Here is a 17,995-nt window from a genome sequence, read left to right on the forward strand (position 1 = left end):
CAAATTGTTAAACGATTTTTAATAAAAATTGTTTAAATTGTTATTGTTTTATTATTATAACATTGTTCTTTTCTGGAGGGGGAAACTTTACATAAAGCAGTAACCTAAGCTTCCATTATTGCAAAAATTATCCAAAGAAGAAGGGATTATAATGTATAACAACACATAGTAATGCACTGCACTAACCCCAGTCGTTACAATAAGACTAACTTCTAAATAAAAGAGTTGATTGGCATGTTTAAATTATTTTGACCAAGATACCAATGAGAGAGACTATTTTCTTTTAGAATTATTATGCATATAAAATACACCTCACTTCACTCATAGGGAAACTATATATGTACTTCTACCTCCACATTCTTATATCTGTTACAAGATATATAAAATTAAACCAACATTTATGTGCACAGGTGTATGTGAGGTGTGTGTGTAAGAATTTGTGTGGAGAGTGAAGGAGACAACCTACTGAGTGGGAGAAAATATTTGTAAACAATATGATGGACAAGGGGTTAATATTCAGAATATATAAAGAGCTTATACAATTCAACATAAAAAAAAAATTCAACTTAAAAAAACAGGGGGGAAAAAGAAAACCAAACAATTCAATTTTTTAAAAAACGGGGACAAGAACTGAACAGACATTTTTCCAAAGAAGAAATGCAGATGCTAACAGGCACGTGTAAAGATGCTTAACATCACTAACCATCGGGGAAATGCAAATCAAAACCACAGTAAAATATCACCTCACGCCTGTCAGAATGGCTATCATCAAAAAGACAGCAAATAACAAACGGTAAAAATGTGGAGAAAGAGAACCTTTGTATACTGTCAGTGAGAATGTAAATTCGTGCACCATGGTGGAAAACCGTATAGAGGTTTCTCAAAAAACTACAGAGAACTACCATGTGACTCAGAAATTCCATGCTGAAACAAACCAAAACTGCTAACTCAAAAAGGTACCTGCACCCTGATGTTCACAACAGCATTATTTACAACTGCCAAGCTATGGAAGCAACCTAAATGTCCATCAACATATGACTGGATAAAGCAGCTGAGATATATCCATATACAGAGATACACACACTATGTAATAATACCCAGCCATAATAAACGAAATTTTGCCATTTGCAGCAATATGGATGGATTTGGCGGGTATTATGCCCAGTGAGATAAGTCAGATACAGAAAGACAAATGCCATATGATATCACTTAAATGTGGAATCCAAAATACAACAAACTAGTGTCAGGCACGACTGAGCGACTGAACTGAACTGAACTGAACTGAGTGAATGTAACAAAAAAGAAGCAAACTCAGATATAGAAAACAAACTAGTAGTTACCAATGGGGAGAGGAAAGGAGGGGGATTAAAGGAGCAGAGGAGCACAGGAGTAGAGGAATAAGAGATACAAGCCATTATGTATAAAATAAGCTAGAAGGATATATGGGAGAAGGCAATGGCCCCCCACTCCAGTACTCTTGCCTGGAAAATCCCATGGGCGGAGGAGCCTGGGGGGCCGCAGTCCATGGGGTCACTAATAGTCGGACATGACTGAGCGACTTCACTTTCACGTTTCACTTTCACCCATTGGAGAAGGAAATGGCAACCCACTCCAGTGTTCTTGCCTGGAGAATCCCAGGGACAGGGGAGCTTGGTGGGCTGCCGTCTACGGCGTCGCACAGAGTCGGACACGACTGAAGAGACTTAGCAGCAGCAGAAGGATATATAATTTACAGCATAGGGAATATAGCCAACATTTTATAAATTTACTTATAAATGGAGTGTAACCTTTAAAAATTGTGAATCACTGTACTTATAATTTACATAATATAGTACATCAACTATACCTCAATAAAAATCAAAATCAAAAGATGTTTAGATTGTGCCACTTCTGATTAGCAATGTTTAATATGGGAACCCAGCACACAGTATGAAGCTTGATGAGAATTTGGGTATATACTAAAATCCTGTGGCATCCCAACAAGGTACGTCCTTTATAGTTGGAGAAGCTCCACTTCTGTTTGGTTTCCTTTTCCTATTGGACTTTCCTGGTGCTCAGACAATTAAGAATCTACTTGCAATGCGGGAGACCTGAGTCAGGAAGATGCCCTGGAACAGGCAATGGCTATCCACTCCAGGATTGTTGCCTAGAGAATTCCACGGACAGAGGAGCCTTGGGGGCTACAGTCCAGGAAATCCCAAAAAGTCAGACACAATAGCAACTAACACTTTCCCACATGTAAGTGTGGCATATTTTAGCAGTTCAGTTCCCCCTACTAATGACATCTTTTCATAGACTTAACTATTAATTTAACATGAATTATGTAAAGAAATCATTACAAAGATTATCCTGACCTAAAGCCTTTCTCGTCTGGTTATAATTTCAAGTAAGAGAATTAATTGCACGTGTTTTGATTAGGGTCACCACACTTGTGTTCACTATGTTCCATTCAAAGATAATTGTCAAAGGCACACCGAATAAGTCAATTGTTTACCATTTTTACAAGGTTCGTGCACATTTATGTCGTTTTAGTGATTTTTTCCTAAATTTAAAAAGGATTTTCTGATAGCATATGAACTGGCATATACCATATTAGAATTCTATGGGGCTTCCTTGGCGATCCAGTAGTTAAGACTCTGTGCTTCCACTGCAGGGGGTCCAGGTTCAATCCCTGGTCAGGGAACTAAGATTCCACATGCTACATGGTACAGCCAAAAAGAAATAAAACAAAACAAAAAAAGAATTCTACAAGCCACCTAGATCTGCTTTTTTCTAAGTCAATCTTCTACTCATGAGACTGTGTGATGTGCAGTCTGCTCTGTGTGGTTACACTCTGGCTAGTCAGCTCCCTGAAGGAATGAATAATAGTTTGTACTTTTTGACTTTCTCACACTTACTACTACAATACTAACTGTAGGCTAATCCTACTATATGCCAAAATATTTAGGTTCTCATTGAATAAAACATGCTATTGAAGAAACTGAGGTATTGTTAGATTAAAGCACTCGTCCATGGAGAAGGAAATGGCAACCCACTCTAGTACCCTTTCCTGGAAAATCCCATGGACAGAGGAGCCTGGTAGGCTACAGTCCATGGGGTCGCGTGGAGTTGGACACGACTGAGCGACTTCACTCACTTTTTGACTATTCTACCTCCAAACTTAGGTTTGGCCCTGAAGATAAATATTTCAAGTGATTTTCCCCAGTGTTTTACATGAAAGATTTCCTTTGGATTTATTTTTAATATAATAAAGATACTTTACTTAAAAAAAAGAAAAAGCACTTGTCCATGGATATTTCGTAATAAGTGTCAGAGCTGTGTTCGGTACCCAGTCAGTCTTATTCCAGAGGCCATGATCATATCACCATAAGATACCATCTCCCAGGCTCTGCCCAAAGGTGCCATATATCTTTCCACTACTGAATGCCTTGTAGAAGTGTCTGCTGCTTCCTGTTCTGGGGGCAAATTAATGCAGTCATGTTGGTGGCCCCAGTGATCATGCTCTGGTTTCCCTTGGCACCCAACTCCCTCTCCTGTGCCAGGGGCAGGGCCTGAAGTCTGAGCATATGGAACTGACACCACTGGAATACCAAGATTTCTTTTCTTTAATGTTGCTAGCTCGAGAGCTGTGACTCTCAGGGACTCAAACACAGTACTTCAAAATATTATTGCATATTATATTCAACAAGTGAATCCAGAGCAATGTCTCCATCACGCTTGTTATTACTACGATGCACAGGGAAAAAGTTTCAAGCTCCAGAGCACAGTAGGCTTCAAAGACAACATTTGTTCCTCTGTTTTCAAAGCAGCATGCAGACTTTTACAAGCTCTTACTGACACATTTTCCTGAGTGGGATTTAAACCTGGACTGCTTCCAAAGTGGATAAAATCTCTCTCAGCTGTTCTTAATTAATCACCATACCTGCTATTTAAATGTTGATTACACCTATACAAACACAATAGTAAATCTTGTTTTCCTAGTAAAACTTTAGTAAAGTATACCTATAAAAAGTCCTCTCCTCCAAATTAATTGAAAAGTTAAATGTAGAATAGTAAATAATAATTTCTTATGCAACCTAAAGGAAACAGAAAAGCATATTCCATCGGAGTATAACTTTCTGGGCTTCCCAGGGGGCGCTTGTGGTAAAGAACCCACCTGCCAATGCAGGAGACCTAAGAAACTTGGGTTTGATCCCTCTGGGTTGGGAAGATTCCCTGGAGGAGGGCATGGCAAACTGCTCCAGTATTCTTGTCTGGAGACTCCTATGGACAGAGAAGCCAGGCAGGCTGCAGCCCATAGGGTTGCACAGCGTCAGACAAGACTGAAGTGGCTTAGCATGCACATATAACTCTCTAGGTTCTTTAAGTCCTTTTTTGTTTTTAAAATCTCCCTTCTTTGAAAAAACAACAACAACAACAACAACAGGGGGAATCACTATAAAAGCATATACATATTCTCACAGAACATTTTAACAGTGAGTTAAAGGGAACTCCCTGGCAGTCCAGTGGTTAAGGCTCTGCACTTATCCCTGGTCAGGTCATTAAGATCCCACAAACCTCACAGCACAACCAAAAAATAAATTAAAAAATAAAACATACATTAAAGAAAAACAGCCAGCAGCTCTAGTTCCATTACTCAAACTTAACACTGCTTATTTCAATGTACTTTTTTTAAAATTTAAATATATTTATTTTAATTGGAGGCTAATTACTTTACAATATTGTATTGGTTTTGCCATACATCAACATGAACCTGCCACGGGTGTACATGTGTTTGCCATCCTGAATCCCCCCTCCCACCTCCCTCCCCGTACCATCCCTCTGGGTCATCCCAGTGCACCAGCCCCGAGCATCCTGTATCATGTATCGAACATGGACTGGCGATTCGTTTCATATATGATATTATACATATTTCAATGCCATTCTCCCAAATCACCCCACCCTTCGATGTACTTTCTTTTAGAAGTTTTCTAATATACATTGTATCTATGCATATAAGTAATATTTTTACAAAATTGGGATAATAATACCTCGTCTTCTACTTTCAAAAACTAACATTACTTGATGTACACGAGCTGTTCAAGCAAATCTGTTGAGTGGATGGTCTATTTTCAAAAGCCTGTAAATTAAAGTAAACCCAATGAATTTAAATAAATAAATAAAAATAAAAACTAACGTTACCAAATTGATAATGCCTACACCATTCCCTGGTGGCTCAGAGGTTAAAATGTCTGCCTGGAATGCAGAAGACCTCGGTTCGATCCCTGGGTCGGGAAGATCCCCTGGAGAAGGAAACGGCACCCCACTCCAGTACTCTTGCCTGGAGAATCCCATGGAGGGAGGAGCCTGGTAGGCTACAGTCCATGGGGTCGCAAAGAGTCAGACACGACTGAGCGACTTCACTTTCACTTTTCACACCATTCAAAAGTTGTAAAGGAAATTCAAAATCTCATATAGTAGTTTATAGTTGGATTACAACTTTTTTTTTTTTTAGCTTTCCCTAGTTATTTGCAGAATAGTGCCTTTGTTTTCACTGTTGTCAAGAACGCTACAATAGGGACTCCCAGGGCAGCCCAGCGGTGAAGACTCTGTGCTCTCAAGGCAGGGGGCACAAGTTTGGTCTCTGATCAGGGAACTAAGATCCCACATGGAGAAAGAATGCTTGCTATGACAAAACGTTATATACCTAAGTCTTTGTCCTTGCCTTGATTATGTCCACTATTCAAATTCCTCAATATGGAATAGTGCTGTCAATGGATGCAGATTGTTGATACATATTTTAATACTGCAAAACTATCCTTGAGAGAGGCTGAAGCAGATGTCACCATAACTGTTTGTGGAATAGTCTTTCTCAACTCAGTCACATGCTCAAATCTGCTTTACTCAATTAATATGTCTATCATTATGGTCTTGATTTATCTTTTTTATTTTTGAAGAGTTTAAAAACTCAGTCATACATTTAATGCCTATTGCAATTTTTGTCTTCTTTGACTTGCCCATATTTTTGTCCTTTTAGAGTTTCAAATGTCTTTTTTTATTATTTTTAAAAACTTCATACAGGCAAGATAATATTTTGCCATATTTGTTGCAAATTTTTCCAAGTTTTCTATTTTCTCTTTAATGGAAATTTTAAAAGTATAAACTTCTACTTCTAGATTTTTATTCCATCGCTTTTATGTCTTACAACCCTAAAATCAATGAAATACTTCCTTTCATTCTCTTCTAGGTTTAAAAAATTATTTTTGTTTCCATTTAACTTTTAATTATCTGAAATTTGTTTGGGTATAGAGTTTAAGTACTGATCTTACTTGAAATTTCCCAAGTGGGCAATTTTTTCAATTGTTGAAAATCATTGAACCCACTATTAATTTTCTTTAATGTTTCCTTTGTACAATTTGCTTTCTTCCAAAAGCCCAATACAATGAGCTTAGAACTATCTTTTCAAGGAGACTATAAATGTAGGGTTTTTAATGCATTTAAAATTAAGAAATCAATCACAAATACATATACAGACTGTTATAAATAAAACCTCGTGGCAGCCACAAACCAAAAATCTGTTATAGATACACACACAGAAAAGAAAAGGGAATCCAACATAGCACTAAAGATAACCATCAAATCACAAGAGAACAAAAGAAGAAGAAATGTGAAGAACTACCTTTTCCATCTAGTTCTACCACTTACCATGAGTTATACGACCTTGAGCAAAGCACTGAACTCAAATAAGCCTCAGTTTACTTGTTCATAAAATGTATATGGACTAATTTAGGAAATACAAGTAAAATCCCTAAGAAGAGTACATTGGGATAGCAGACACTCAGTAAAAGTACGTTTTAATACTTGCTTAAGAGCTATCGTTAGGAGTAAATGAAAGCTGTATATATAAATGGTATGTAGACCACCATTACATAACCCAGCAAACAATAGGAGCTCAATAAATGACAGATGCATTGACATTTCTACACCCTTTTACTTATTTTTTATTCTCCTGCTGTTTTCCACATCTAAGTCAACTGTTTATTATCAGAAGAATAGATCCAGTCCCAATGCCAAATCAAGCAGTTAGCCACAGACCAGAAGGCGCCCCAGGATCCGTAACTTGGCAGGCGATCTCATGGCCAAGGTCTGACATGGCTAGAACTGCGTGAGCCACTTTAAATGGAAATGGAAGTTGGCCTGTCCATCTGGATTACTGCTCAGTTCTTCAAAGAATTCACTAGTAAGTTTACACAAACCAACACCAAAGAAAAGACAGGCTCTTTAACCTGTATTTATATGCTCATGCTGTGTCACGAAAGAAAGAAGGGAGTATGCACACAATGGAGTTCACTATTTACTTGCTTGGAAAAAACCTGATTTAATACTTAATTTTACAGGTCTTTCAGAAACGCACATATACTTTTAAACACTGAAAACAGACAGAGTGAATATTGAACACCTCACATTAGTTAATTTATTTTACTAGGAAATTTTAATAAGGCCAGAAGAACTGTCAATCATCCCTCACATGCAACATGACTTTTTAGTCACAAGTGTGGAACTGAGCCAGGAAATTATACTCGACTTCAATTCCACGGGAGGATCAAATCATTCAGAACAATCTTACTGTTCTAGCTCAACATGGAATGAAATGTTGACTTTCACAAAAAATCGGGGGCACATTTTCATAACAACGTCTTACGGTACCTCAGTGTCTAGGTTTCTGATGGAAGTTTATAAACTTAAGCAATGAAAGGACTCTATATAGGTATATAGCGATGATTACTTTTTAGAAGTAGAGTTTACATTTAAGAGTTGTGGTTTAAAGTTTCATTGCAATACAATGCAAACACCTTTACTTTTAAGATAATGCACGGGACTATAGGAAGCCCCATTCACTGGCAGAGTAGCCTTAGTTCCCAAGTCCTATGTGGTCCTGGTGTCTTTGTCAGGAAATGGAATTTGGCAATTGTTGAATTAACCTGAAATAGAAGAAACTTAATATAATATGAAGGGTTTTTATACTCATATGCCCTTATGTGCAGTTGTTACATATGCAGCCCCCATCTCTTCGGTAAAGTCAACCACTTAGAACATAAAGCAGTGGTTATCATACACTAATGCACTTAAGGGTTACTTAGAGATCATGCTTAATCCTGTTAAATAAATATTCTTGGCTCCCACCTCAGAGATCGTAATTCTGAAGGTCTGGAGTGGGGCTCAGCAATCTACATCAGTTTAAACCACTGCAGGTGAATCTTCTGAGAGCAGTTCAAGGAGCACACTTTGAGAGGTGATGACATAAGGGATTAACTAGACCTCTCATTCTATGTATTTATTACACAACCCAAATACACTTTATCCTTTACGTCGTCCGCAATCATTTAGGCAGTCAGAATGTATGAGCTAAGAATGCACAAGAAGCTAAACGATAAGCCCTTTCTAAAGAAATGATTATATGCTACAGATATATGGACAATTTTATGAAACATACACCTTACTAACAGAGAACTGTTAAAAGGGTTTCACTTCTGAAAAATGAGCTTTTTCTTTTGTCAATCTAAAGGAAAAATTGTATGTGACAACCAGCGGTTTTCGAAAAGAAAAAGAACCACAAATTTTCCTATTTACTTCTGTTTTACTAGATGTCTCAGTATTGACACATGCCTTCTTATTTCCCTCAGAAGGCTGACAGTCTAGAAAGATATGATTCCAAAGTAGCAAATCTAAAGAGGCTTCAACTCTAGTTTTAATGCATTATTTCGGCCTGACGTGATCCTTCCCATGATAAAGTAAGAATTCCTCACTAGACAAATGATTAGTCTTAGAGATTTAATTTTAACTATATGATATGTTTATTTAATAGAGTTGTTATACTAGATATAGAAATTGCTATGGTATCAGGTAAAACATAAGATTGTATTTCAAAGCCCCCTTTGAAACTCATTGATAACTGAGGTAGGTAAAGAGTAGAAAAATCCAAATTTTAGAATAAACAATATGTCAGCAACATTTATAATTAATCAAAAACACTGTTTCAGCTCACAATCTCTATTCAACACCTGGCTTTCACATAGGTTTTAGATAGAATTCATTAGCTCAAAGACACCATTGAAATGATTATGATTCTGACGATCATTGTAACATTTTACCTCATATAAGCAAATATTAAGGGAAGTTTTACTATAATCACATAAGGTCAAAGAAATATGACATGAATGTAAGGTTTGAAAAGTCAAACTATTAAAATTTTGGCAATAAAAATGTAATATTATATGCCCCAAACTTCCAAGAGAAACCTTTAAATGAAAATGAAGAAACCAGAAAGCCAGTAGCTATTTCTTATGGCAAACAAATTTTAAGTTTCACCCATTAAAAGGGCATTCAATCCAAAACAGCAACTGAAACTGGGTAAGAAACAGCAGATGCCTGTGTGGGAAGAAAAGAGAACACGGTTGGAAAGACAGCTCTCTCTCAACAGAGTCTTCTCAGCTCCACCATACTGTGACCTTGCAAAGGCCACTGTATATCCGGTAGACCCAATCTTACTAAATATAGCAGAGAGAAGATTTAAAAATTATTACATCGTTCAAATTTGGTTTGGATGAACATCACTGTAAGAAAAATATAGCAGAAATAGTATATATATTGATCTTTTATATTATGAAAATGATTCCTCTTATCACAGTGTAACCTTTCACTGAGGGCATCTATTCCATTTTTGAATAATTTTGTATGGAGAATGCATAATAGTTCAAGAAATTATTATAGTAAATATGCTTTATGCAATTACTATTTCACAGCAGTAATGTGTGTGTACTTGTAGTACTTTTTTTTTTGAGCAGAAGGTTATAATTAAAACTTCTTAGTTTCAATTCTTAGTTTTTCCATGTTCTTTAAATATTTTTAGAAATGCTTTTTGTATCTTTATCACTTTTTCAATCTTCACAGCCTCTGGTTTTATCCAGGGGCTTGTGGGTCACCTGTAGCTACAAAATGCCCACAACTAGATTTGCTACCTTGGGTGACTTCTTAGCTATTAATTAATTCATATTTTCCAAAAACATTTATTGAGCATCTGTTAGGTGCTAGGTGCTTGTGAGGCACTGAGAACAGAGTGAAGCTTCTGAAATGCAAACCACAATCCATCTGCTGCTGCTGCTGCTGCTAAGTCGCTTCAGTCGTGTCTGACTCTGTGCAACCCCATAGATGGCAGCCCACCGGGCTCCCTCATCCCTGGGATTCTCTAGGCAAGAACACTGGAGTGGGTTGCCATTTCCTTCTCCAATGCGTGAAAGTGAAAAGTCAAAGTGAAGTCGCTCAGTCGTGTCCAACTCTTAAAGCGACCCCATGGACTGCAGCCTACCAGGCTCCTCCGTCCATGGGATTTTCCAGGCAAGAGTACTGGAGTGGGGTGCCATTACCTTCTCCACAATCCAACTGGTTCTCCTAAAAAAGCCTTTGTCAGGGCTCTTTCAGTAGAACAGAAGCCAAATTCTGAAGCTTGGCTTATGAAGCTCTTGATAGCCTGATGTCATGAATACTAACCACATTTCACAAATCCCACATATGTCCAATAAAAATGAGGTGTCACCTCCAGGGGCACTCATACACTGCTTCTCTTATCATTCTAACATTACAACTGACTCCAAGACGGAGTTTGTGATCTGCTCATTATGCTTCAACATTTGACTTTTCTGTAACTCTCTGAGACTCGGTTGTCATTCTAAGGTATTCCACACACCCTGTGCCTTCTCACCGCACTGTAACACAGTACTGGGACTCCTGCTTTGTCCATCCTTGGATCACGCTCCTTCAAGTAAAGCTTGCAGGTCTTATTCATCTTGGTAGGCCCCATGCCAGGCACTTAATAGACGTTCAAAAAATGCTTAGGAAATGTCCCTTCTTCCCAACAGGAACCAAGATTGTACTCTGCTTCCAAGATCTACTGCAGGTTAGCATATCTATATAATGTGTACAATGGAGTACTACCCAGTCATAAAAATGAATGAAAACTTGCCATTTGTAACAACATGGATGGACTTAAAGGGTAATATGCTAAGTGAAATGAGAAAGACGAGTAATGTATGATATCACTTTTATGTGGAATCTAAAAAATACAACAAACTAGTGAATATAAGAAAAAAGAAATAGACGTAGAGAACAAACTGGTCAACACCAGTTGCAGAGGGTGGGGAGGCAAGTTAGGGCTAGGGGTTTAAGAGGTATAAACTATACATAAAATAAATAAACTGCAAGGATATTTTGTATAGTTTAGAGAATACAGCCAATATCTTGTGATACTTATACATGGAGTATAACCTTTAAAAACTGTAAATCACTACACTGTACACCTGAAACTTATATAATATTATATACCAACTATACTGCAGTGGCACCCCACTCCAGTACTCTGGCCGGGAAAATCCCATGGATGGAGGAGCCTGGTAGGCTGCTGTCCATGGGGTCGCTAAGAGTCAGGCATGACTGAGCGACTTCACTTTCACTTTTCACTTTCATGCGTTGGAGAAGGAAATGGCAACCCACTCCAGTGTTCTTGCCTGGAGAATCCCAGGGACGGGAGAGCCTAGTGGGCTGCTGTCTATGGGGTCGCACAGAGTCGGACACGAATGAGCAACTTCACTTTCACTTTTCACTTTCATGCATTGGAGAAGGAAATGGCAACCCACTCCAGTGTTCTTGCCTGGAGAATCCCAGGGACGGGAGAGCCTAGTGGGCTGCCATCTATGGGGTCACACAGAGTCGGACACGACTGAAGCGACTTAGCAGCAGCAGCATACTGCAATAAAAACATTCAAAAATAAAAAGATCTACTACAGGCTACAACATATCCATTAACAGACTGCATATTCAGAATATGTAACAACTGGTACAGTTCACACATCAAACAATCACATAGGATGCTGGCTGTAGCACTGGAGGAAAGTGGTCCTGAAGGCCCCTAGCTGGCCCACACAGTAATCCTTTGTTTGCTCATGTTAGGGTTGGAAGTAAGCTGAAGCATCCTGGGGTGGGCTCCAGGTAGGCATTATAGAAGGAACAGCTTGGTGAGCTCACAGAAGCAGCTATTTAGTTAGTCTGCGTGAAAACGTTTCAAACTGGAAACAACTGGCGCAGCTGTTCTCCTCCATACTGGCTGAATCTCAGCCCTGTCTGTGGTTATCCCCCAAACACTGTGGGCTGTGCCGTTCCTCTCCTTCCTTGGCATCTTGTAGGTACTCATTTCACCACCCACAGGGCCACCTACTCTCCTACTGAGGGTTCACTGATTTCATGTGAATAAGCCCTGCTTCTACAACTAGACTGAAAATTCCTAGAGGACAGAAGCCATATCTTTCTTCTTTCAATATTTACCTTTAATAAATCATCCAAAAGTTACATAACCATGCTCTGTATCATTTTATACTCTTAATGTTTTCCCAGAAAGATTTTCATTATACTTGCAGATCTTTTGAGGGTTCATAACAAAACTATATGAAGGACCTTTTATTAGCCGTTATAGAAAGACTTCACAAGGTAACGTTCACAATATCCAAGTCTCTTATTTCTGTCTTCGTAGAACTGAAACTTGAAAAGTTTAACCCTCCTGACAGTCTGTGTACTTCATGGATAAGGGATTATCTCTTTCTCTCACCTACACACCACATTCATTCACACTCTTAAACACGCCACTCCATCTCAGTAAACAGCACCATCTGGTCCCCAGTTGCTTAAACCAATAACTCCTCGTCTTTCTTTTATATGCCGATACAACCTTTGATAAAAACAAAACGTACTCCGAGAAATTGATAACTTTGCACTACCACTGATAACACCCTGATTTAATCCTATGTCATCATTTGCCTGGCAGGCTACTGTCCATGGGCTTGCAAAGAGTTGGGCATGACTTAGCAACTAAACAACACTGTTTACCTCAGGGGTTTCTGGGCAGCTCAAATCAGCTCCCCTTCTTCCTCCCTTGATAGAATGTACAACCCATTCTCCACCAAGCAAAGACAGACAAAGAGAGAGGCAGAGACAGAGACATAGGGAGGGAGTAAGAGTGGGAGGAGGGACACAGAGATCTTTTGAAGCAAAACAGAGGTTCTACTATTTCCCTAAACCTTTCAGAGATTTCCCACTGTACTTTAAATGAAATCCAAAGTCCTTTACCAAGACCCACTACAATTAGAAAGAAAGCTAAACGTCTGTGAAGGTAGGCTTGGGTCCACCTGTCAGACCTTGTTGCCAGCCCCTCTGTTCACAATGCTGCAACCACGCTGTCTTTCTGCCCCTTAAATTAACCCAACACACTCCTACCTGAGCTGGGCAGCATGTTCCCCAAACCTCCCTAAGCATGGTTAAAGTCTGTCTCCCCTTACTCTGTCTCATCAACATATCGCCAGCATTCAGATCAATACTTAGCTCAATAAATATTTTCTGACTGACTTACTACCTTTTGATTCAGCACAGAAGGAAAGTACTGAATCGTTTTCACAATAACACCAGAGTTCAATGATCATGGACTAAAGTCACAGAAGATTTATACAGTAACAAAAAACCTGAAATAAAGAAAATAAAATTCTTTGCTATAACTGGGGAAATAAATAAATGAAACAAGACAATAAAAATCTCTGAGAAAAAACCTGATAAAACAAGGATATCATAATTCAAAAATCAGGATGGATAATCTAAGTAACATTTGCAATGAAGCATCACATTTATGGTTTTGCTCTTGGGACAAGACAAATTAATCCGAAATAGTAAAGAAACTACAATGAAAAATACATGATCTTCATGCAAGAAAAATATACAGACCAAAATGCAAATCTATAAATGATGCCATAACAAAAACACAAGCCAAGAACAAGAAACAAAGATACATCCCTGATGTTGCTCTAGACTGCACTTTACCAAAGCATGGGAAGCTGTCTCTCTGGAAGCCGGCTCAGCCCCTGCATGGCTTTGCAAACTTATGTCCCTGATAGAGCTCCCCTAAGGATCCAGGACAAATTCTGTAAGGTATCTCTTAGAACTTCCTCTTTAATAAGTGAACCTAGAATAAACATACCAGTCATCTGCGTAAATGAAAAGGAAAAAGTATCTGAGAACGATCCCATTTTCCCTTCTGTGATCAACAGAAACATTTAGAACTATTACTAGAACTTACTCTGAGTAAGAACTTGAATTTTGTTCTTGACTCTCTCCTGCCCCACATGCTTCCTCTTTCTGGAACTGTCAAGCTGACTGATAATAGCAGACTGTGGAGCCTTTAAGGACTGATGTAAGAGACAACCACACTTCAGAGGAAAACCCTAACAGATGCTCAGGACGCTTACCTCTCCAGACATTTTTTTTCTCGGTGGATTTGGAATAAGGTCTCTGAGGGTAGAGTTCTCTGGCACCCTTAAAGTTTGCAGTAAGGGAGGGGTAGGCTTGGGAATACTCACAATAGAGGGGTTGGAGTCCAGTGTAGTTGGGGCTAGGAGTCTGCCCAGAAGGTTTGCCTACTCTTTTTCTCCATGCAAATACCTCCTTGCTACTAGCGTCCTCACTGCACTAGCAAAATGAAAAGAGACACTGTAACTAGTTTGAAATACATTCCCAGATTGCATTCCAAATATTTAGAAAAAGTTTATAGCATACCCAGGAATGTCTACCAGCCTCAAAGCATTCTTCTGAGACTGAATATCACTATATTCCTTGTTTACAAATAGAATGACATTTTATTATTTTTTAAAGGATAGTATTACAAAATGTAAAAAGTAACTAAAATTAATATTTTAGTGGCTGAAAAAACCAGCAATCAAAAATTTAATTTAAAAATTTAGTAATTGTTTTAATACAGCCAGCTGTCTCCTGTCTACGACTGCTTTTTCTCTACAACCAAACACAGCAGAGAGGCTGCAACAGAGCCCACGTGCCCACAATGCCTATAAAATCCACTCTCCAGCCCTTTACAGAAGGGGTTTGTTGAATCTGGCTCTGCAATTATTAATTTGTACATAAGTTATAAAATAACCTATTTTTATCCAGCTGTAGAATTTTTACATGCGGTGGTGTATGAACTGTTCATCTTTGTTGCTATAGTCTTTTAAAGTTGCTTTAAAGCTTAGGAAGTTATTATATTGCCACAATATTTAGTTTCATTTTCTACTTTTTTGGTATAACTTCTGGGCTTAACTATGTAACAAACTTGGAAATTATTCTGGTCTGATTTTTTTATCTTATAAAAAATGAACAACACAACACTGTAAAGCAAATTTCTTCCAATTAAAAACGTTTTAAAAACGGATAAGTCTATAAGTGAAATTTCAAATATTCACACACAAGAAGAAATTCTTTTTGCTTGCTTACTTCCAACACAATTGCTAGTAACATACTTATTCCTCATTGCTATACTTATCTATACAAGCAAATGTCAGAATATCCAAAATTCTAAATAAAAACTTAAGGAAAAGAATGAAGTATTAATTTACATAAAGCCCAGCAATTTTAGAATCTTAAATTTAAATTTTCCCCATGAATTTAATTCTGATTATGAATAAAGTTGGGAAATTTATTGGGAAATTGTTGGTCCCCAAACACAACAAGCTCTATAAAACATGTATAAGTTAATTCTCAGAAGAAAAAAAAAGTGCTAAGGACCTCTGTTTCTGGTTTTCCCCTTAAAAAAAGAATATTATAAAAATATAAGATAATAAGACTTGAACCTCTTAACTGAATCATAAATTGTGATAAGCCTGAATGATACAGAAAGAGACTAATTAAGATATGTAGTTATTTAGGTGGCCTAAGGAGTGAGTGACTTCAGTCTTACAGTACCCATTTAAAAGTAAAGAAAGATGGTAGATTACTTAAATTTGGGGAACTTAAGCTAGAGAGAACCACATATTTTGCTTGCTATTATTGATATTAATTAATCTTTTTGCCCATGATTAAAGTGATAAAATCCTGAGCAGAATATCACTACATAAGGCAGACAACAGGTGCATTCACTTCTGCCATTTCTTTCCATATCACGGCAATCATTATATGCTCCTGCCTGTAAAATCTTTGACAGAAGGATTTATTTAACTATCAGCAGGCTACAAGTATATTATTTAATTCACAGAAATTAGACTGTAATTATTTTTTAAAAAATCAACTCAAAAGTTTTTTAGGGCTAATATCTATATTACAAGAGATACGAGGATTTTTAACAAGGGAATGATTATTTCTTCTTAAAAAGCTTTTTTAAATCATTTTCTGAACTCAGAAGTTTTAAATGAATTTATTTTAGCCCTTGCATCTCAAAATCACACTAACTCTTCTTGCTCTTCTTAACTCACTAACTCTAACAACTTGCTCTTCTTTACCTGAAAGAAACCATCAGTGCATCAGAATACTGTCTCTTCTCTACATTTTAAAAATAGGCCTTTATATTGGACTTTTAAAGTACTCTTAATTTATTTTCATGCTTTACATTTTCCTTATTGGTTTTTAAGAGGTGAAAACATGGAATAGAGTTGTGTAACTTAAAAATATTGAAGGAAGTCTTAGTTAATATTTCAAAGAATGGCCTAAATGATAAATTAAGGGGAAAAAAATCCCTAGAAGTTATTTTTTGAACAAGGTAGTCACTGCTTAGAAAATATAAATATATAATGCAACTAAGCAAGCTTGTAGAGGCTGCTGAACAGTTACCCAAAAGTTCACCCTCTCTAGCCCCTTCAGGTGATAACTGGACTCCAAGTGGCTACTCAGAAATTCTGAATGACACTCCTGGTGGATGTGGGAAATTTAAACCTTAAACCATAACCTGCGACAGCCCTGGGTCGCAAACCCAAGCTATTTTTAAGGCAGTTTTAAAGGCAGGCAGCTTCCCTCTGCAGGGGAGCACCTCCGTCCCCACCTTTTTGCTTCATCTCTTGCCTGGGGTGGCGTCTTTCTAATTCCAGAGCACCATCTTCCTTTGCACTACAGTGTTGACAGACCCTTTTCACTGGAGCTGCAAACGCTGGCCCTGCACGTTATTTTTATTGATAAATTCTTAGTTTCTCTTTCCGTTTCACTGTGGGCTGACAGAATTTCAAAGCTACAATATGATGAAATTATCCAGGTCAGAGCAAAAGCCAAAGAGCATAGGGAGTCGCCTCAAAGTCCTCACTCCTGGAAATATCAGGCAAACCCTTCAAAGTGTTAATACAAAGCATGCTTCTCTGATTCGGAAATCCTCCTTATCTTAGTTTCATGGTTTCACTCTGAAACAAATGCCTTGCAATGCAGGTCAAATTCCTGCATCTGACAGATCAAAGATACACTTTATCCTCCAGCAAAAATGAAAATCAAAATATTTCAGAAAGATTTCTGGCCCTCCCCCTCCACCACCAAAAAAATTCACAATAAGCCTTTGTAACCAGTTTAGGGAACCTACCACGACTGAATTATTAAAGCATGTAAGTCAACTTAAATAAGTGATGGCTCAACTTCTCTAGGACCCTGAACAAAATATTATTATCATAATAGGAACAGTATTTAAAGGGCTTTCCACTGAGGTCAATTAAATCTTAGAAGAAAAAATGCCTTTATAGGCTGAAACTGAGATTTGAAGTTAGCATGAGCTTTTCAAAAATAATCTGTGATTCTAATGAAAAATCAACTATCAATATATCAACAGGCAAAATAAATTAACCGGTTGAATGTAAGTGAATCTGTGCAATACTGCTGCAAGTCACTCTGTAATAAAATATATATTCAGTTTTGCAAATTTTAAATTAAAGAGATGGCATCCTTGTATACTCCCACATGTCAGTTCATCGCTAAAGTCAGATCAGAAGGTGCAAACATGAACCTCGCGGGTCACGAGGAGGAAGCAGCAGCAGGCCACAGAACCAGACGCAGTCAGCTGGTTTGATCGCATTGGTTTTATTCTGTCAGCTTCCTTCCAGGAAGTTCAGAGCTTTAACCAATGAGGTCCAATGTTGATTCTTATGCCACCATCCTCCTCTCCTCCGGTCTGGAGCTCAGAACTTAC

At 37.9% G+C, this 17,995-nt stretch overlaps 1 protein-coding gene across 50 annotated transcripts in view; it reads right to left on the reverse strand.

Moving 5' to 3' along the window:
* The window catches only part of ANK2 (ankyrin 2), a 699,107-nt gene that overhangs the window by 234,344 nt on the left and 446,768 nt on the right, over positions 1–17,995 (reverse strand). The window lies entirely within an intron of this gene.

Source organism: Ovis aries, chromosome 6 (genome assembly GCF_016772045.2).
Source record: "Ovis aries strain OAR_USU_Benz2616 breed Rambouillet chromosome 6, ARS-UI_Ramb_v3.0, whole genome shotgun sequence".
Lineage (NCBI taxonomy): Eukaryota > Metazoa > Chordata > Mammalia > Artiodactyla > Bovidae > Ovis > Ovis aries.